This window comes from Oratosquilla oratoria, chromosome 19 (assembly GCF_046742065.1).
Source record: "Oratosquilla oratoria isolate Oo_2021 chromosome 19, ASM4674206v1, whole genome shotgun sequence".
Classification (NCBI taxonomy): domain Eukaryota; kingdom Metazoa; phylum Arthropoda; class Malacostraca; order Stomatopoda; family Squillidae; genus Oratosquilla; species Oratosquilla oratoria.
The window spans coordinates 40,476,693-40,499,502 of NC_134795.1; the positions used below are offsets into that span (position 1 = coordinate 40,476,693).

The 22,810-nt window shown below is 41.8% G+C and overlaps 1 protein-coding gene across 9 annotated transcripts in view; it reads left to right on the forward strand.

The window, feature by feature from the left end:
- LOC143035849 (shootin-1-like) overlaps positions 1-22,810 on the forward strand; it is an 841,540-nt gene that overhangs the window by 477,284 nt on the left and 341,446 nt on the right. The window lies entirely within an intron of this gene.

The window sequence follows — 22,810 nt, forward strand, 5'->3', positions numbered from 1 at the left end:
AACAGAGACAGAAAAAGAGAAATTCTATTGGAGAGTAGTGAATATGAAAGTGAGGAGACGGGCCATACCAGAGAAAAACAAAAGGGAAACAGAAGATACAATGGAAGTAGCAGAAAATTAAGAGTGTCTTACACAAATATAGATGGATTAATAACAGGACTGAATAAACTGAATGATTATCTGAAGGAAAAAGAACCGGACATAATGGGAATTGTAGAGACAAAATTGAAAGGTCCACTACCATCCAACAGTGTAGGTCATGATGCATATAATTATTGGATTAGAAACAGAGAGACAAAATAAGGGGGTGGAGTTATGTTCCTGACTAAGAAAGATATAAATGTGAGGAGTGTCACATATGGAAAGAATACAGTAGAGATGATTATGATCGAAGTGGAAGACAGAGATAAGAAGAGCAGAAAGTTTGTGATAAATTATGTGCCTCCAAAAACAGCCTCGTGGGAAGAGAGTGAACATAAAAGTATGTTAGATGACACAAGGATAACACCGGTCAACAATTTTTTAAAAGTTGTCTGCTTCTTACATAAGATGAGCTAATTCCTATGTATTTTACTGTCCTGAATCCAAATATCACATTCAAAAATTAGTATTAGCAATAGGTTTAAAGATACCAGGCATGTAACATTTTGAGTATTTTATTATAAAGTACAATATGTGTCATCATGTTTTAGTCCCTAATCTGTATCTACTCTCTGTCTTTTTGCTTTACGCTTAAACTGGGCTGAAGGAACATCTCTTGCCAATGTCCAGCAATAGTCTGCAAGCATTGATGGGCTCCATTTGCCCTGGTACCGTTTTTCCATGGCTGAAATATCCTGGTGAAACCTTTCACCATGTTCATCACTAACTGCACCACAGTTTGCAGGAAAGAAGTCTAAATGTGAGTCCAAAAAGTGGATTTTAAGTGACATGTTACATCCCATGTTCTTGTAAGCCTTGATGAGATTTTCCACTAACTCTTCATAGTTTCCTTCCCTTTTGTTTCCCAGAAACCCCTTCGCCACTAACTTGAATGTCTCCCAAGCATCTTTCTCCTCCCCGTGAAGGGCCGTTTCAAAATCACTGTCTTTAAGAAGCTCACGAATCTGAGGACCGATAAAGACTCCCTCCTTTATCTTAGCATTGCTCAGTGAAGGGAATTTGGATTTTAAATACTTGAATCCCTGACCGGATTTGTCCATAGCTTTAACAAAGTTTTTCATCAGTCCCAGTTTAATGTGTAGCGGTGGAAGCAAATTTTTGTTTGGTTCAACGAGAGGTAGATGTTGAACATTTTTTATCACAGGCTCCAATGACTGCCGAGGGGGCCAGTCTTTCCTGATATAATGGGAACCTCTTGAACGGCTGTCCCATTCACACAAAAAGCAGCAGTACTTGGTGTATCCGCTCTGCAATCCCATTAGAATGGCAACAACTTTTAGTCGCCACAGAGCTGCCACTGATGCTCATCATATTTTATGCTTTGTAACATATGCTTTATATTCTCATAGGTTTCTTTCGTGTGTGGTGCATAGCCCACAGGAACTGATGGTTTACTATTGCCATTATGCAGCAAGACACCTTTCAGACTAGTTTTTGATGAATCTATGAACAACCTCCACTGACTGTGTTTGTATTCAATGCCAAGTGCTTCCATCAAATCATTAATGTTGTTGCATTACGAAGAAAACGTTGAGCAAGTGCTGACGGTCACGGAATTTTGAAATGTTCACATCTGCTGCTAGGAGATTCCACTGTTGAAGACGAGAGCCTAGCAGCTCTGCCTTATTCTTGGGTAGTTGCAGATCCCTAACAAGGTCATGGAGTTCCCCTTGTGTTATGAGATGTGGCCTAGAGGAGTGTGCTTCATTAAAATTTGGGTCACTGCAATCCAGCACTGTTATCCTCCTTTTCATCCTCCTCACCGCTTTCCTCATCTGACTCAACCAGGGTTGGCTGATTTTTATCATGATGATTTAAATAAAATGATTCTTTTAAAAAAAATCATCGATTTAAATCAGTATTTACTTCTGCCCAAAGCAATATGGAATGTAAATGAAAAATATAAAAACAAACATAATTATACCTGCTTTATATATTTCTGAGAAATAGAACACTAAATGTTTCTTTTTACTGTACAGTACAACAAACATTTTCACATCCATTAAGAAAGAAATCAAAGGGTTTTATTTGTAATGAATGAACTGAGGACTAGAATGTTAAATCACTTGCTTTTGCAATAAAAACATAAAAAATCCACATGCTATTGAATAAGGAAATCAAAAAGGTTTACTTAAAATGAGCTATACTTATTTCTTTAAGTAATGAATTTAAAAAAGAAAATTATTGCAGCCTGTATTCAGAGCAAAAGCACACTGACTTTATACTAAATGCTTTCTTTTATTGTACAGTTCAACAAAAAAATTCACATCCATCAAGAAAGAAATCAAAGGGATTTACTTGTAATGAGCTAAGGACTAAAATGCTAAATCACTTCCTTTTGCAATAGAAAAAAAATCTACTTGCTATTGAATAAGGAAATCAAAAAGGGTTACTTATAATGAGCTATACTTATTTCTTGAAGTAATGAATTAAAAAAAAAAGAAAATTATTGCAGCCTGTATTCAGAGCAAAAGCACATTGAATTTATTCTGTAAGAGCAATCTTCTTTTAAAAAATAATGAAACACTTCTCTGAAAGTAGTTCAAAAAATTTTTGAATATAAAAAAGTAAGGTTTTTAATTCTTTTGACAATGAATTTGGTTCTTTTAAGCATCCTGATCATTAGTATCATCATATACATCCATTTTGTGTGCATTCATAGTTTTAAACAAAAACACCAGTTTTGCAGCTTTTTCTGTTCCCAGCCGGTTCCTTAATTTTGAATGTACTATACCATAGCTTGAAAAAACTCGTTCAACCCCTGATGAAGAAGCCACTGCAGACAGTAGTTGTTGTGCTGCTGAAATGACATCACTATCCAACACATTTGAATGTGACCTCCACCATTCAACAGCTGACATAGACTTGGTCACAAAATCATACATACACATACATATACCAAGGCTTTTTCCCCCTTCCAAGGGAGGTAGCCAAAAAGGGAAAGGCATAAAAACACTCCCACCCATTTCATCCCTAAATACACTCCACACCCCTCCCACCCTTCCTCTCATCTGAGCACCTCCTGGATGACGGGTCATCCCTGCACCCTGCCCACCGCCCTGGGTCAGAAGCAGTGTCGCAAGACACAGTACATCCACAGCGAGGCCGCTTCATTTAATCGGCGACCCCCCCTCTCCGTCCCCCTTTGCATATAAGGCGAGGACGGGGAGAAATCCCTTCGGGCTGCGTCAAAATTTACTCACACATACTACCCCACCCCCCACTTCCCCGCCCATTCCTCCTCATGCAGTCACAACATCATCCATATACAACCATTCTCCACTCACCTCTGTCTTCCGTCCTCTCCCTTCCTTCCTCAACAGACATTCCCCTCTTCCCCAAAGCCCCCTTCACCCCATCCATCCACCTCATCCTAGGACGTCCCCTCATGTTCACTCCCTCCACATCTGCCTTCCATACCTCTTTTACTAGTCTTTCTTCACTCATTCTTTCCATGTGTCGAAACCATCCTAATATTCTTTCATCAACCCTATCTCCCAAATCCTTTTTCACCCCTGTTCTCCTCCTCACCTCCTCATTTCTCACACTATCTAGCCTAGTAACCCCCACCATACTTCTCAGACACCTCATCTCAAACACATTCAAACTCCTTCTCTCTTCTTCTCTTATGTTCCACGTTTCTGCCCCATACAGTGCTGTTGGCACAATCACTCCTTCATACAGTCTCCTCTTCGCATCCATTCCCAAATGTCTATTCCTCATTACACTCTTTAAACCACCAAGGCATTTACTCGCTTCTCTCAATCTACATTCTACCTCCACCTTCACTCCACCTTTTCCTGCTACACTTGCACCCAAGTATCTAAAACTATCCACTTCCTCCAGTCCTTCTCCCTTAATGTTCACTTCCAGTCTACTGCCACTTTCACCCCTTGTACATCTCATCACCTTACTTTTACCCACATTTATCTTTAGCTTTCTTCTATCACATACTCTCCCAAACTCTGCCACCAGCTTCCTCAATCCCTCCTCTGACCCTGCCACAAGCGCAGTGTCGTCCGCAAACAACAGCTGGCTCACCTCCCACTTTTCTCCATTTTCTTTAACCATCTCCAATCCCTGACTCACTACCCTAGCATTCACCTCTCGCACCACCCCATCCATGTATAAGTTGAACAGCCAGGGCGACATAACGCATCCTTGACGAAGTCCCACCTTTACTTCAAACCACTCACTCTCTCCATTTCTAATCCTAACACATGCTCTACTACTCTCATAAAAACTCTTGACAGCTCCCAAAAGCTTTCCTCCTATCCCATAAATCTGCATAACCTCCCACAGTGCCTTTCTGTCTACCCTATCATAAGCCTTTTCCAGATCCATGAAAGCCCAAACAACATCCTTCCCCTTTCCTATAGCTTTCTCACATATCTGTCTTACCACAAAGATCTGATCTACACAACCTCTACCCGTCCTAAATCCACACTGTTCCTCACCAATTACTCCCTCTGTTCCTCTCCTAATCCTCTCAATTAAGATCCTCCCATAAGCCTTCCCTACTACACTTAACAGGCTAATCCCTCTGAAACTACTACATTCACACTTGTCCCCTTTTCCCTTGTAAAGAGGAACTATACAGGCACTAATCCAGTCCTCCGGTACTCTACCCTCTCTCCAGCAAACATTTAATAACCTCACCAACCAGTCCACCATCACTGCACCTCCCTTTTTCAGACATTCTGCATGACATCCATCCAGACCAGGTGCCTTACCTGCTTTCATCATCTTTACAGCTGCCTTCACCTCATCCTTCCTTATTTCTCCTCCATTCTCCTCACTCATCACTCTCATTTTCTTCGCATTTCCCACTGCAGCTATCTTTCCTTCCCTATCCTCCTTCACATTCAGCAACTCCCTAAAATATTCTGCCCATCTTCCCCTCACTGCCATCTCTTCCATTATCAACTCTCCATCTGTACCTTTTACCTTTTCTTCCCTACTTGATTCGCCTCCTCTTCCTCTCTTAATTTCTTTCCAAAACATCTTTTTATTACTTTCAAAATTTTCTGTCATACTCCTACCCCATTTCACATCTGCTCTCCTCTTTGCCTCCTTTACCTTTTGCTTTACTTCTCTTTTCTTTTCTTTGTACGTCTCATATGACTCCCCTGTCCTCTTTTGTAACCAATCTGTGAATGCTCGCTTCTTCTCTTCTACAGCCTTCTTTGTTTCCTCATCCCACCATTCACTACCCTTTCTTCTATTTCCCCCTGTCCTTCTTGTTCCACACACCATCCTTGCACACTTTAAGACTCCCTCCTTGAACCATCCCCATTCCTCCTCCACACCCATCTCTGCTCTATCCTTTACTCCCTCCCACTCCTCCTTCAGCTTCTTTTCGTACTCCTTCTCCTTTTCCTTTTCATTCAAGGAGTTCACTCTAAGAACCTCCCTACCTTTTGTCCCTTTCCTCCTTCTCCATCTATCCTCCACTCTCAGCTTACCTTCCACCAAAAAATGATCTGATATTCCCCCACCCTCTCCCCTTAGCACATGTACATCCTTAACTCTTCCTATCATAATCCTATTTACCACTACATAATCCATTAGCGCTCTATCTACCACCCTTCCCTCCACCACCCTCTCCCATGTGTACTTATGCTTGACTTTCTTCCGAAACACTGTATTTGCTATCATCAACTCTCTTTCTAGACACATTTCCACCATCAACTCTCCACTACGATTCTTTCCTGGAACTCCACACTTCCCAACCACTCCATCGATTGGACCATTTCCCACCCTAGCATTAAGGTCTCCCAGTACTATTACATTGACATTTCTTCCTAAACCCTCTATGCACTCATTTAAATCTATCCAAAAGGCCTCCCTTTCTTCCATGTTCTTCTCACTGCCCGGCCCATATGCACTTACAAAGACCCACATCTCCTTTCCCAGTTTCACCTTCATCCACATTATCCTTGAGGAAACCTCCTTCCACCCCACTACCCCTTTACCTATCTCCTCACTTACTAGAATAGCCACCCCTTCCCTCCCTCGCCCTCTCTTCACTCCTGATAACCTCCCACTTACACTCACCCTTCCCTTTCAACTTAGTTTCACTGAAAGCCAACACATCCAACTTTCTTCTCACAAACATACTACCTATCTCTTCCCTTTTACTCTCATCTGTACCACATCCACGCACATTAAAAGACCCAAACCTTAGGGTGCTGGCCCGAGGCCCTCCAGCACCCCTTATGCCTTTCCTTTGATTTTTAGGAATTTGCCCCTTGGGGCTACAGGGAGAAGGATGCCTAGTCCCTCTCCCCGTCCCTTTCTTCTCGCCTCTTACGATCCAAGTGGGAAAACTTGGTGGCAGTATTCTTTTCCCCCACCACAGGGAAATCCCCCAATCAGAAAGAGAATACTCAGAGAAATGGTACAGGACAGCAACAAGGGGTTGGGGGACAGCATAACGGAGGGACAGTCGTAGTATAAAAGTGTCATCATTTCTCTATGAACAGAATTTCTTCTATCATAGACAAAATGATGTGTGGCTCTGGTCCGTAGGGGCGCCCCATATAGACCCTAAAGTATCGACTGCATGCTACTTTGCCACAATAACAAGCAACCAATACCCCAGACGGGGCGAAAGGAGGCGATTTGGCTTGAAATTTCATGATGACTGGGACAAGTGAAGGAAACCTTTCATTAGCATAGTCCATTGCATTATTCACTTCTTCACTAAGCAGTTTTCCTTGAAGGGAAGGATGAATTAGGTTTGCAAGAAGATGAGCTTGTGTTATGACTTGGTCATACCTCTTTCTCACAGCAGTTAGGGCATCTCTGCCATTGCTTAAAGTTGTGATTAATTCTTTCCAAATGTTCACTGCTTCAGCAATTGTACATTTATCACTCTGTGCTTTGTCTAAAGCCACAGCTATTGGTTCTAGTCATGCAAGTAGGTCCTCTGCTGACCGCTTCAGGGTTAAGTTAGACACCTTTTCTCTAACTCTGACATCAATTTGCTCCCTATCAACTTCACATATTTTCATGAGAGCTGGCCAGTTCTTTATATATGTCTTCAGACAGTTACACATGGTATTCCATCGTGTGTCTTGAGGCATAACAAGACGTTGCTCACCTTCCTGACGATATCTTGCAGAAGCATAATGATTGTTTCTAAAGTGTTTTACTATATTCACCACATGCTCTTTAATATTGTCAATTTCCAGATCATGAGCCAGAAGATTCAAAATGTGTGCAGTACAGCCATAGGTCACCAGCTTCAGTTCATTTTCCTGTTCTAACAGTTTCCTCATTTTGTTTACATTAGCTGCATTATCTGTAACAACACTGCCAACATGACAGTCAAGTTCTTCTTTACACTTCTGAATTGCTGATTTTGAGAGCTCTTGTAGATATTCAGCAGTATGAGGTTGGCCACTTGTGTCGACTGTATCTACTAGATATATATGGCCACTTGAAGTTGTCACAGTAATACATATAATAGGCTCGTTGTGAATGTTAGACCATCCATCTAAAGACAGACATACAATTTCATCCTTAAGCTCTGTGGCACACTTAGCATATTCTTTCTCATATATCATGGGTAGAAATTTGTCTGCAATTTCTTTTCTTGTTGGAGGAATGTATCCTGGCCTCAACTTCCCAACCATTTTACAGAACTGAGGATGTTCTACCAATCTAAATGAAGAGTTGGTTGCAAAGACCATCTTAGCAACTTCTTCATCAAGATTTACTTTTTCATAAGAAGATGTCTTTGTGACGAATGTGTCCAAAGTTGTTGCTTTGCGCTTTGAAAAGCTTGTTGCAGAAGCTGGACTGACTTTCTGTAATACTGGAGTTGCAACACTTCTTTCAGGCACCTTTGGAGTCAGTGGTGTTGAAGTTGATGCAATAGGTACACTTTCTGAAAAGGAAAAAACAAAAACCAAGTTGATAGGATACAACTTCTACTGTATTTGCAAAGATACATTTTCTCATAACATGGATGCAATAAGTACAACATGGTATACAGTAGCGCTGTGCCTGGTTTCTCAGAGATAGGCTAATATGCTAGTACACCTAGTGACCTAAGTGCATCCTTAAGGGGATTCAGGGAGACTAGAAATTAAATTATGGGGGGATGGGGGCAAGCAAAGCCTCCACATAAACAAGGGAAGGGCAAAGTCCCCCAGCTAAATATTGTTATCTTGATGCATAGGTTAGGTAAGTGGAATTAGGGTAGACTAATGCCCAAGCCACAATATGTGTAATTAAGTGGGTTTACTTTTTGAAAAATTCAGATTCCTTGTTGCTTGGTTATAACTTATAAGGGATTTCCTCACAATTTGGCCCTACTGCTGTACATAGTTTACTGTTGTATCAAGTGTTGTTTGGGTGGTTTGTAACTGCTGACATTTTTCTCTGTGAGATTTCAGTCTTGCTACTATTCCTTGTAATTCAAGTTTACACTGTTTGCATGTAGCTCTCCATCCTTTTCCAGATTTTGAAGGAATTCTGTTGAATTGTTCCCACACTGGATCACTCTTCTCTTCTTGCAGTTAGCTCAGGAATGAGTGACTAGCCTGTAACACCAATCCAAACAATCAAACTACTACACAGTGGCACAAATCCGGCCATGTTCTAACATGTATCAGGTACAGGACAGAGATGATGCAATCCTGGTCAGTGGCCACTGGGCTGCTTGACAGGTTCAAACATGTTATAAGCAAGTGAGAGATGATGCAACACTGTAAAAACACCTCAAATGTATTTTACACTAACATATAGAATATATATATAACTTTCACAATATATTTTATGCTGATTATTAATAGAATAAAAAAAATCTGATTTAAATAAAAAAAATCTGATTTAAATAAAAAAAATCCGATTTTTTTTATTTTTTTAAAAAGATAAAAAAAATCACCAACCCTGGACTCAACGGTTACTGAAGTTGGTGCATCAGGAACAGGTAGGCCTTCTCTATGTGGAACTGGACGAATAGCTGATGGAATGTCTGGATATACAATAGACAGCTTTTTCTTGGTTGACATGCCGTTTCGAACTGGAGGTACCATGCAGAAGTAACAATTGTTGATATGGTTGGTTGGCTCCCGCCAGGTCATTGGCACACCAAAAGGCATTCTTTTCCTCTTCCTATTCAACCATTGGCGAAGGTTAGTAGCACAAGTGTTGCAGCATATGTGAGGAGCCCAGTTCTTATCCTGGTCACCAATCTTGCATCCAAAATATAGGTGATATGCCTTTCTAACCATAGCAGTTATACGGCGCTTCTGTGATGCAAAGGTCACCTCACCACAAATGTAGCAGAAGTTGTCTGCCTTATTCACACAAGTACGAGGCATCTGAAATAAAACAATAAACATCTGGAAGATAAGCAGACAGTTTATCAATTAATCATTACAATACTGAGCATAAGAACTTAGTACTTACATCATTCATTAAGAAAATAAAATTATGTAAAATATCTCACATGCGTATGAATAACTTGATATTCATTATCAGTGACCCAAAATTAATCACAAAATGCTACTCTGCTCTCGGAAGCATTTTGGTTGTTGACCAGTGAAATTATTAGGTCTAATCTCGATGGTTCTTCATCATTTCTATACCTAGTGTTCTCCTGTATCCATTGTGTCAATGTATGGTCAATAATCATCTCGAGTAGAACATTTCCCCATGAGTCGTCTCCACCCTTTACTGTCGTCTCTTCCCAGCAGACTTCTTTGCAATTAAAGCGTCCCATCATAACTATTCTTCCTCCATCTTCCATTATCTTATTTAATGTTATCACATCTGAACCTAAAATAGTGGAAAAAAATTAATATAAGACACCAATAAGTAAAAGTGACCACATGTTGATTGAACTGAAACTAAACGAGGAAAAATACATGAAAAGAAATGAGCAATATAGAAAAGGAAGAATGATGTATGAATTTTTTTTTTTTATAAAATAAGAGAATTCTTTCAAAAAGAAAACAGGAAAAGAATATACAAAGAAGAAACAACAGTGGAAGAGAAATGGAATATTTTGACAAAAATCTATAAAAAAAAAAAAAAAAAAGAGTGGAAAAATATGTCCCAAGACAAAAACAAGAAAAAGGATATGTAAAGTGATGGTACAACAAAAGTTGTAGGGAGTTAAAAGACAAAAGAGATCAAGCCTGGACCAAGTTGAAGAAAGACAAAAGACCTGAAAAATGGAAAATATATACTTGTTATAGAAATGAATATGTACAAGTGTGCAGAGAGAAAAAGAGAAAAAAATGAAATAGATGTCATTGAAAAATGTAAAGATTAACCAAAACTATTCTACAGATTTGTAAACAACAAACTGAAAAACAAACAAGATTTAGAGAAATTAAGACAAGGAGGAGTTGAATACACAGAGGAAATAGAAATGGCAGAAATTATGAACAAGCTTTTTAAATCAGTGTTTACAAGGGAGAACATACAACCTGGAGAGATTGAATGGGAAAAGAAAGTCCCCCCTATGAAAGAAATAGAAGTAACAAAGAATGAAATAATGAAACACTTGAGTAATCTTGATGTCAGAAAATCGCATGGACCAGATGAATATATAAAATGGATTTTGAAAGAATGCAGGAATGAACTGGCAGACAAAATACATAACAGTTCCTTGAAAGAAGGAAAAGTTCCAGAAGATTGGAAAAAAAGCAAATATAGTAGCTATATATAAAGGGGGAAATAAAGAAGACCCTACCAACTATAGACCAGTCTCTCTAACAAGTATAATAGCAAAAAATTGCGAAAGAATTGTCAAAAGTAGATGGGTAAAGTATTTAGAAAAAACAAAAACAAAAAAAAAACAATGTGCTAAATCCAAGGCAATTTGGATTCAGACATGGACGATCATGCGTCACCAATTTAATATGTTTCTATTCAAGGCTAATAGATATAATACAAGAAAGAGATGGATGGGCTGATTGTGCATTTCTAGACCTAAAAGAAGCTTTTGACAAAGTACCACATAAGAAGTTGCTTAAGAAATTAGAAACTGAAGGAGGAATACAGGGCAAACTACTAAATTGGATGGAAGACTTTTTGCAAGAAAGAAAAATGAGAGTAGTGATAAGAGACAAACACTCAAATTGGGATGAAGTAATAAGTGGTGCTCCACAAGGAACAGTTCTGGCCCCAATATTGTTTGCTATATATATTAATGATATGGATGAAGAAATTGAAAGTTATATGAGTTTCTTTGCAGATGATGCAAAACTATTAAAAAAAGTAAACACGGAAGAAGATTGTGAGTCACTACAGAGTGATCTCAATAAAGTATGGGAATGGAGTAGGAAGTGGGAGATGGAGTTCAATACTAAAAAGTGTAGTATAATGGAATTTGAAAAAAGCAAAAAAAAAAAAAAAAAAAAGAATAATAGGATCATATGAATTGGGAGAAGAAGGAATAAAAAAAAAGTTGAAAAAGAGAAGGACCTGGGAGTCATTATTATGAATAATATGTCACCTGAGAAACATATAAATAAGATTTTTATCGGCTGAAAGAAACCTGCACAGCGAAGCTATAGCGATAATCCCATACCACACTCCTGGTCATATGGCCATTTCCCGAAGGTTGAGTGTGGTTTGAATTTTCCGCCAAAATCATCAGAAATTTAAAATTCCCGGCTCTGTGCAGGCATGCGCATTGTCGACCCCACCTCCCCCTCCCTACCCCCTCCCTTCTTAGCCGGCTCGCTTGAGTCGTCACTTTTAGCGCGGAAACGGGACTGAGCGGTTTACCCGCTGCCGGCCTTGGGGCCGGTGAGCCCGTTTCCTGCTTGTTAATCGACTGATAGTTATAGCGCTTTCTGCATGGTTGCCGGTTTGTCCCATTCTTCGACTACCCTATTAATGATCCTGTTGTTGCCTTCTTAAATCTTTGTGCTCCGGTTTGTGCCCTTTGCTGCGAGTCTGGTGGTGCGGAGGGGGGCTTCTGGTCTCGGCGGCCTGTCACAGAGTGACGACAGGGAGGAGAAAAATATTTATATGGAGAATGGCAAAAAGGACGCCTCTCGTCAAGAGTCGATTTATAATCCCCAAACCCCTGTCCACTCGTGTCCAGGTTCTTTAAAAGAGGGGTAAATTTTACCATTTATTTACAACAACAACAACAAACAAACCCCAAAATTATACACATCTGACTTTATGAAATATCACAGAATATGAAAATTAATTTACAAAAGATTAATAACAAAGAAAATTTCTAAAGATAAAAAGATCTACAAATTCACGTGAGAAGAATGAGAAAACCCGAATAAGAATTAATTGACTTCAATTACTGTATGCAAAAACTGTTATTAAAATAAAGGTAATGAAATATAGCACTTAATGAAGTTAAAAAAAAAAAAAAAAAAAAAAAAAAACAGGACACATACGGGCAAGAAAAGGACAAGCCAGAAAGACCCTCCTACACTCTAATTTCCCCAAAATGTGACCGAAGAAAAATGGTAAAAACCCCGTAATAAAAATGGCACGTAAGTTAAAAATAAAAAGGGTGGAGGGAAAAAAACAGAGATGAACCAAAAGTCTAATCGACAAGTTCAACTCAAAAACTATCCCAAAAGGTATTTACACCACGGGAAATAGAAACAAAAATTGATCGCCCACGAGAAAACCTAATCTAACTTAACCCCCCCAAAAAAAAGGAAATTTCCACAGGGTTCAGAAAAAAAGGACACTGGCAAAAGCCTACCGACACACCAGGTCCACAATTTGATATCTCCAAAGGGGATCCTACACCTCCACACTAAAATGATATACCTGTACTTACTGTACTACCTAGGTGCCTTGCACACCTTAGGTGACGGGGGGAGGGGGAATGTCTCCCTCAGGAGACGAGAGCGATCTGCCTCTTTGCAGAGAAGAAAAAGAAAAAACCAAGAAGCTAGAAGGTTCCTACCTTTTAAAGGCGCCATGACCTGAGGGGTCATGAATGCCGTTAAAGACAGAGAGGAAGATTTTCCATATTTTGCTTAAATACGGCATAGAAAGATACAGCCTAGAACCCTAATCCCATATAAGCTTTTCAAAGGAACCCACACAAAACATAGATGCAAATACATACATACAAAATATATCTTAATTCTAACATAATAAAAAAAAGTATATAATATACAATTGTATGGCAACTCAATGACATATGTGACCCAGTCCGTCGGCCGGGCGATTGAGTGTTGGCATACGCGGTCAAATTAAGATTACAAAAATTAAACATGTCAAGAGTCATACGACGCAGCGTATGTCTTGACAAAAAGGGTACCGATTACAGAAATACAAAAGAGGAATGCATAAACGACCAGTTACAAGTAATCTGGTCTCATACAGAGAAAGAAAGAACATTCCACATTAAAATAAAATAAAATATTCAAACTGGCAATAAGCCTCGACGCTAACGTCCCCGGGTCTTGACCTAAGCGCAAGGGGGATTAGCTAAGACCTGACCTACTGTGGGTCAACTTGGCCAGGTGTGTGAGTGGGGGGGGGTGACGTGACGTGCATGTCGACTGTGTGCGACCATCCACATCACGAAAGAAATCACGTGACACTTCGGAATACGTGACAGGCCCCATACCTCCTACGATCAATTGTCCTCTAACGCCTCACGGCTTGCATCGTCGGGCCCTAGGCGTAGACTTTGACCTTATACGATCGCAATCCGTCCCCGTCTCCGAGTCGTCCCTGGTATACAACCCGGGTCCTCTCGGAGGACAAGGGGACGTGTCTTATGGTACGGAGGGTGGCGCCCCCCAGGGTCATCAGACCTCTCGGCAGCCCCATACCTCCGGCCATCAATGGTCCTCTAACGCCTCACGGCTTGCATCGTCAGGCCCTACGCGTAGACTTTGACCTTTTCCACTCGTAATCCGTTCCCCATACGTCTTCGGGTCGTCCGTGGTAAGAACCCGGGCCTCTCGGAGGACAGGGGGACGTCTCTTATGGTACGGAAGGGGGCGTCCCCGAGGATCATTAGGCCTCTCGGCAGCCCCATACCTCCGAGCATCAATGGTCCTCTAACGCCTCATGGCTTGCATCGTCAGACCCTAGGCGTAGACTTTGACCTTTTCCACTCGTAATCCGTTCCCCATACGTCTTCGAGTCGTCCGTGGTAAGAACCCGGGCCTCTCGGAGGACAGGGGTACGTGTCTTATGATACGGAGGGTGGCGCCCCGAGGGTCATCAGGCCTCGGCAGCCCCAAATCTCCGACCATCAATGGTCTTTTAACGCCTCACGGCTTGCTTCGTCAGACCCTAGGCGTAGACTTTGACCACTTCCGTCGTCAGACGTCTCCGGGTTGTCCGTGGGTGGGCGACCCGGGGACTCTTGGAGGACGGGGGGGGGGGGGGGACGTGTCGGGGGGTGCGGAGGGTGGCGCCCCGGGGGGTCGGCGGGCCTCTCGGCGGCCCCCGTGCCCCCGTCCGTCGTGGCCCTCTAGCACCCTTCGGTTTGCCTTTTCGGGCGGGTCCGTGAGCCCACCTTCCTCCCGGAGCCGCTCACGTAGACCCAACAGGAAGTCCCGCTCGAGAAAGAGTTCTATCTCTCCCAAGAGGCCTAGGACGCTCAGCTCGTCCACACCCTCCACATCCCGGTCACGACACCACCCTCCTTCCGGGTTTCTTAAGCCGATAAAAACAATTTAAGCGGCACGAGCCGCGACAAAGGAATATTTTACCATGTTAAAATTGATTTTAACGCTCACTGTGACTCAGGTCGAAATGGACATGACTTTTCCTATTCAACTTAAGCTAATCTATAGTCATGATGGTCAAGAATTTTACCATGTTGAAACTAATTTCAACGCCCACTGTGACTCAGGTCGAAATGAACATGACTTTTCCTATTCAACTTAAGCTAATCTACAGTCATGATGGTCGAGAATTTTACCATGTTAAAATTAATTTCGACGCTCACTGTGACTCAGGTCGAAATGGACATGACTTAAGCTAATCTACAGTCATGATGGTCGAGAATTTTACCATGTTTAATTAATTTCAAAGCTCACTGTGACTCTGGACGAAGTAACATGACTTTTCCTATTCAACTTGAGCTAATCTATAGTCATGATGGTCGAGAATTTTACCATGTTAAAATTAATTTCAACGCTCACTGTGACTCTGGTCGAAATGAACATGACTTTTCCTATTCAACTTAAGCTAATCTAGTCATGATGGTCGAGAATTTTACCATGTTTAATTAATTTCAAAGCTCACTGTGACTCAGGTCGAAATGGACATGACTTTTCCTATTCAACTTAAGCTAATCTATAGTCATGATGGTCAAGAACTTTACCATGTTAAAACTAATTTCAACGCCTTGTGAGGTAGACATGAACATGACTTTTCCTATTCAACTTAATTTAATCTACAGTCATGATGGTCGAGAATTTTACCATGTTAAAATTAATTTCGACGCTCACTGTGACTCACGTCGAAATGAACATGACTTTTCCTATTCAACTTAATTTAATCTACAGTCATGATGGTCGAGAATTTTACCATGTTAAAATTTATTTCAACGCTCACTGTGACTCAGTGATGTCACGGTATGATAAGATGACGTCAATATGTGATAAAATGACGTCACGATGTAGTCCTATGACGTCAGTTTTTGTCCCTGTGACGTCACGAGGCGATCCTATGACGCCATGATTAAATGCGGTGACGTCTCAGTATAATCACATGATGTCACTAGGTATTAAACATATGGAAGTCCGCTTGTGGGTGATGAGACGTCACAAACTGCCATAGCACACTATTGGATGAGGACGCTCGCCACGGGCTTCGAGGACTTCCCGCGGGAAGACTTGGGGTGAGTTGGATACATACCGAGGGTCCAGGCCCGTCTTAGCGAGAGACCTCAGGGAACGTCTTCACCCAGGACCAAGCCTCTTGACTAACGCCCACGGACGAGGTCGCTCGGAAACGAACTCGGCCTCACATACTCCCTTTCGGACTCTCGCTTACCACGAGGATCTTCACGAAACTAGTGAGAGTGGTATGCGTACGCTGAACGGAAGCAAGCGTCTCCACACTCATGTACCTAGACGGCTAGTTGATGCATTTGCCCACCGGGGAGGGTGCATCGGCCGACATCTCGGTGGCTCTGAGAGTGTTGGCGGACATGGAGTTCGGGATGGACTGGGACGGGTCTGCCCTCGCTCCCACACAGAGACTTTATTGGCTCGGGATTGAGTGGGACACAGTCAGCGCTCTTCGGGTGCTCTCCCGCGCCAAGAGAGCGTGCTTCTCTCACACGTTCTCCCTCCTTCGGTGTCGGGGGGGGGGGTGCCTCAACTTCGCGAACCCCGGCCCTTCCACTGAGCCGCTTGGGGCGCCGACGGTTGGTACGGGAGGTCGACAGGAACATACTGCTTCTCCCGCGTGACCTGCCCGGGCCGATACCCTCAGCACTCCACAGCTTGTTGCGTCCCTGGCTTCGGTCGGGGGCCCTACGCCGGTCGCTCTATCCAGGTTTCAGGAGACCTACGTGGTGTGGCAACTACGCCCACAAGTGTTCGAGTCGCTCTCCCTCCGCTACGGCACCCCAGAGGTGGACCTGTTTGCCTCCCCAAACACGACCCAGCTCCCCCTTTACCTCACCTGCATCCAAAGGACACGCACAGGAGGCCCAGACGCCTTCACGGAGGACTGGAACAGCTGGAAGTACGTATTCATTTTCCTCCTCCAGCGACACCGGTCCTCCTGAAGGTGATACAGACCCTCAGGTCCTTCAAGGGTCAGGTCCTGATAGTTCCCTACTGGCCAACCCAGCCGTGGTTCGGGGAGCTAATGAGATGGGGCCCTTCTCCCCTTCTACTGGGGTCAGCCTGCCTAGCCAACAGCCTTACCGCGCCTCTCCAAGCGTCACTCCAACTTGATAATTGGAGTTTCTACGGGGAGCTCTCAGCCAGCAGACAAGATGCTCAGAGCTCACCTTCCGTCCTCAGTGCGGCAGTGTGCGTCCTGCTGACGGAGATTCCGGAACTGCCTTCGGAGACACGCGATGGTGACCATCTCCGCCAGCATGGTCCCGGACTTCCTGACTTGCCTGGCTACCTCCACCAACAGGGCACCGGCGACTATCTTGCCTCACTATACAGCCCTCACGGATCCGCTACGCTTTGGCATGAACATCCGAGTGCCACAGAGGGCGCGAACCCTCCTAATGAAGGGGATCAGCGCCTAGAGAGAGCCGAGACATCAACCGGTCCTGGCCTGGTCCTTGCATCGTGTTCTGCAGTACCTGGCGTTCGAAAGGGCCATTATGGAGGAAGAACACTTCCCTCAACGTGTCGTCTTTCTGCTCGCCTTGACTACGGACTACAGGGCTTCACAGCTGGCGGTAATCACCCGCCACCCGTCCTTCTCCAAACTGGAGGAGGACAGCTCGGCCCTAACCCTCTCTCCATCACCAACATTCCTGGCCAGGAACGGCCGAGCGGACGAAATGATTGGCCCTCTTAGAATACAATCCTTCCGGGAGGGAGGACGCCCACATCCGCTGAGCCCGGTCCGTGCGTTCGAAGACTACGTGGAGCACACGGAAAAGATTTCTGAGGATCATCTCTTCTACAACTCGAAATTTAGGATTCCCCTAACCCCGAGGTCCCGGGCGCACCTGCTTTTCCGCTTTTTGGAGAGAGCCGACCCGGGCCATGCCCCGCACGCCCACAGCATCAGGGACTTCGTGGCATTGCTGGCGTTTCTCCGCACCCACTCTGTGGAGCGGGTACGGGACCTAGGGGCTGGACATCGACGACTCCCTTGGGGACACGGTGTCTCTACCACTCGGTCGCCCCTGTCTCATGTGTCGCCATGGAAACGGCTCCACCCCTCTCATCTCATGAAAAAAGGGGGTGGAGGGGGCAAATGGCGACCGAGGAGTGGGGAGGGGCCCAGGAACCGCTGAACAGGATACGAATTTCGTATAATTTACGCATTGTGTGAACAGAGCAATGTTGTGCATGTCACATTCTTCGGTGTGGGTACTTGACGTTTCTTTTCTCCCCTCTACTGAGTGATAAAATGAATAAGTCTCCCATAGGAAAGACACACGTAATAACAGTTTGAATCAGGCTTCACCTCTCCTCCCACCTGTGCAGGTTTCTTTCAGCCGATAATATTTCTTTGTCGCGGCTCGTGCCGCTTAAATTGTTTTTATCGGCTTAAGAAACCTGCACAGATTTAGGGTCCCTCCCTCCTCCCACAGGCGAAGCCTTCATTTCTCATTGAAGTGACGACTCAAGTGAGCCGGCTAAGAAGGGAGGGGGAGGTGGGATGGACAATGCGCATGCCTGCACAGAGCCGGGAATTTTAAATTTCTGATGATTCTGGAGGAAAATTCAAACCACACTCAACCTTCGGGAAATGGCCATATGACCAGGAGTGTGGTATGGGATTATCGCTATAGCTTCGCTGTGCAGGTTTCAGCCGATAAAAACAATTTAAGCGGCACGAGCCGCGACAAAGAAATATTGGAGAAATTTATAATTTAATAAGAACAATCAAAGTGGCATTTACATACCTGGACAAAGAAATGGTGAAGAAAATACTAATCACTTTGATAAGACCAAGATTGGAATATGCAGCAACGATGTGGTCACCAAGTACAAAAAAAAAAATGTATAACAAAACTTGAAAGAATACAAAGAGCAATTACAAAATTGGCACCAACACTCTCAGAACTATCATATGAAGAGAGACTAGCAAAACTTGAGCTACAGACACTAGAGCAAAGAAGAGAGAGAGGAGATTTGATAACTATTTACAGAATCATGAAAGGCATAGAAATTATTGATAGAGAGGATCTAATAAAATGGGATGATAGAAATACAAGAGGACACGGAAAGAAAATCAAGAAAGACAGTTATAGAAGAGATCTGAAAAAGAACAGCTTTCCTCACAGAGTAATAGACATTTGGAACAAGTTAGATGAGAAAGTGGTGTGTGCAAAAACAATACATGAATTTAAAAATAGTTTAGATAAAATGAGATATGAAGACGGGACACAACGAGTATAGCTCCCCTTCCCGTAAAATACAACTAGGTAAAATACACACACACACACACAAAGACCTTGGAGTGATGATCAGCAAAGACATGACACCGGACAAGCATATTAATAAAATAGTCGGAGAAACCTACAATTTATTGAGGTCAATAAAAGTGGCATTTGTCTATTTGGACGAGGGAATATATATATATATATATATATATATATATATATATATATATATATATATATATATATATATATATATATATATATATATATATATATATTTATATATATATATCAACTATACTAATAAGACCAAAACTTGAGTACGCCGCAAAACTATGAACACCCAGTACCAAAAAGAATATAAAGAAATTAGAAAGAATACAAAGAGCAACAACAAAACTGGCACCAACGCTTTCCAAAATGACATATGAACAAAGACTGGATCAAAGAAGGGAAAGAGGAGACCTACTAACTATCTATATAATTATGAAAGGAATGGAAACCTTAGATAAGAATTATTTAAAGAAATGGACAATGGAAACATAAGAGGACACGAAAAGAAACTCAAAAAAGATAGATACAGAAGAGATCTGAAAAAAGCTTCCCACACAGAATGATAAATACATGGAACAAATTAGACAAAGAAACAGTGTGTGCAAACACTATTCAGGATTTTATGAAAAAAAAATTGATGCTGAAAGACGGGTCACTACGAGCATAGCTCCCTTCCCGTATAATACAACTAGGTAAATACGCGCACACACAACTCGTGGCGCAGTTAGTACAGTTCCCGGCTGCCACTATGGAGGTCCGGGTTCGAATCCAGCCCAGGGCTGAAATAATTTCAGTATCGCTGCGCTACGGGTTGTTACTCCAACTCTCGTGCGAGGTAGTTGGGTGTATGTGTGCAAGGTCACAGCATTACTCATAGATCGGTCATATACGAGCTCTGAGCTCCCTTCCGGGAGGGAAATAGCTGTCGATCACGAGTCCAACACGTGATCCAAAGACTATGGTGAATCACACACACACACACACACACACACACACACACACACACACACATACACACACACACACACACACACACACATCGTTCGTCACAGTAACAACAAGCATAAATTGGAGCTCCTGAAATACTTTAAAAAACGAAACGTCTTAACAGTGATACAATTACAGAATATATGGGAAAGGGAGTGCTCGTGGATACCCGGAATAGTTCATTTACAGCGTAGTGTGTATCTGAAGTAAAATAGAAGAAAACGTTGTCGGGCCAGAAAAACCCCAAGATGTCCGTCACGTTACAAAATAAAGATGTACCCAGAGCCATCAACCGGCGCAAGGACGAAGCAGAATGCAAACATAGGTTACAGATCACCGCGAGGCACGAAAATGTTACTACCTGATAATGGCGATAAGGGTCATTCCTCTGGATTTAGTGGGTACAAAAGAAGACTAGTAGATTTATAGACATAGAGAGGGACATCAGAAATATGAACGAATCATAGAAGCGGAAAACTATCGATCTATGGAAGGCGAGTGACTTAAAAAAGTAAACATGGAAATAAAAGAAGACTTAAGCGCACTAAAAAAGAACTGTCCGAGTTAAAATATGAAAACAAGAGGTTGAAAAATAATGAAAAAACAAATAACGAGATCGTAAGGAAACAGGTGGATGAATGGATATAAGCAATGACCGTTGAAGCTGGAAAAGCATAAGATGATTTGCAACAGCTCAGTAGTAATTGGAAAATATACAAAGAAGATAAGATAATTTATAAAGAAATAGTTCATCAACAAAGGAGAAGGCCGAAGATGCTGTCATTAAGGTAATTAAGGAAAAAGAAAATCTAGTAAGAGATACAGTAGACAAATAAATAAATAAAATAAATAAATAAATAAATAAAATAAATGAAAAGTGTGTAGTAATATATAGTCCAAAGAAAAAGAATAATCCAAATTGGTTCCAGATAGATAAAGAGGACAAAGAATTGGCAAGAAATGTTCTAAAAGTAGTACAAGATAAAGAACAAGAAATAGAAAAGGAAATAGGGGAAGTGTATATTATGGGTAAATATGCAGAAGGAAAAGGAAAAAGTCGACCACTAAAGATCAAATTAAGGTCACAAATGCCAGCGGAAGAAATCTTAGCAAGAACAGGAAAATTAGCAAGAAACGAACATTATAAAAATATATGGAAAAAAGAAACATGAATGATGAGGAAAGAGAAAGAAATAAGACGTTAAGAAACGAAGCTTAAAAAAAAAATAGAAATAAACAGAGACCGAGTGTGTTAAATATGAGACTGAAAAAATTGTGTATTAAAAAAATCAGTGAACGAGATGGAGGGAATCGAAAATTAAAATTAGCTTATAGCAAGATGGGTTAATCTCAGGATTAAACGAACTAAACGATTACCTGTCAGAAGCAAAACCAGACGTAATGGGAATTGTGGAGACAAAATTAAGGGGTCCACTAGTACCAGTGTTGGTCATGGATTATATAATCACTGGCTTAGAAATAGGGAGGAGAAACAAGATGGAAGAGTCATGTTCCTGACTAAGAAAAAATTGAATGTGACGAAAGTTACATATGGAGAGAACAGGGTAGAGATGATCTCAATAAGAGTTGAAGATAGCGACATGAAAAGCAAAAAGTTTGCAGTGATTTATGTGCCCGCAAAAACGAGGCCTTGGAGAGAGATTATTCCAAAATATTAGAGGAAACGAGAACTTAATTAAACCAGATGCTGAAGGATGGAAATAAAGTGGTACTCATGGGAGATTTTTATCACAAAGAAATATGTTGGGAAGAGGTGACAGTGGAAAGTGGAAAGGATCAATGGGGAAACGTATTACTCGACATGACTATAGAACATACAATGATACAATCTGTAAAACACTAGATTTAGAAATAATGAAGAACCGTTGTGACTAGATTTATTATTTAAGTCAAAACCTGAAATAGACAATATTGAATACAAGACACCAATTGCGAAGAGTGACCACATACTACTCGAGTTAGAACTAAAGGAGGAAATATGTATAAAGACAAATGAGAAACACAGAAAAGGAAGACTGATGTATAGTAAAACGGTTATTGAGAACTTGGGAACTTTTTTCTTAAAGCGAACGAAAAATTTTACAAGGAAGAAAGACAAGTGGAAGAAAAATGGATGATTCTTATGAAAATCTACAAAGGAGTGGATAAATATGTCCCAAAGCAAAAATAGGAAAAGGTGTATATTAAGTGCTGCTTTGATAGAAGGTGCAGCGAAGCGAAAGTGCGAAGAGATAAAATTAGGAAAAGATGGGGAAAAGACAAAAAACCTAGAAATTGGCAAATATATATTAATGAAAGGAACGAATATGTAAAAATACAGAGGGAAGAAAAAATAAATTATGAAAAAGACATAACAGAAATATGTAAAGGTCAGCCAAAATTATTCTATAGATATGTAAATGGTAAACTAAAAAATAAACAGGAAATAGTGAAACTGCGCCTAGGGAATACGGAACACAGAAAAGATACAGAAATGGCTGAAGTCATGAGCGAACACTTCAAGTCGGTTTTCACTAGAGAAAAAATGCAACATCGGGATGAAGGGAGAGAAGTGAACCCCCCCCCCCCTTC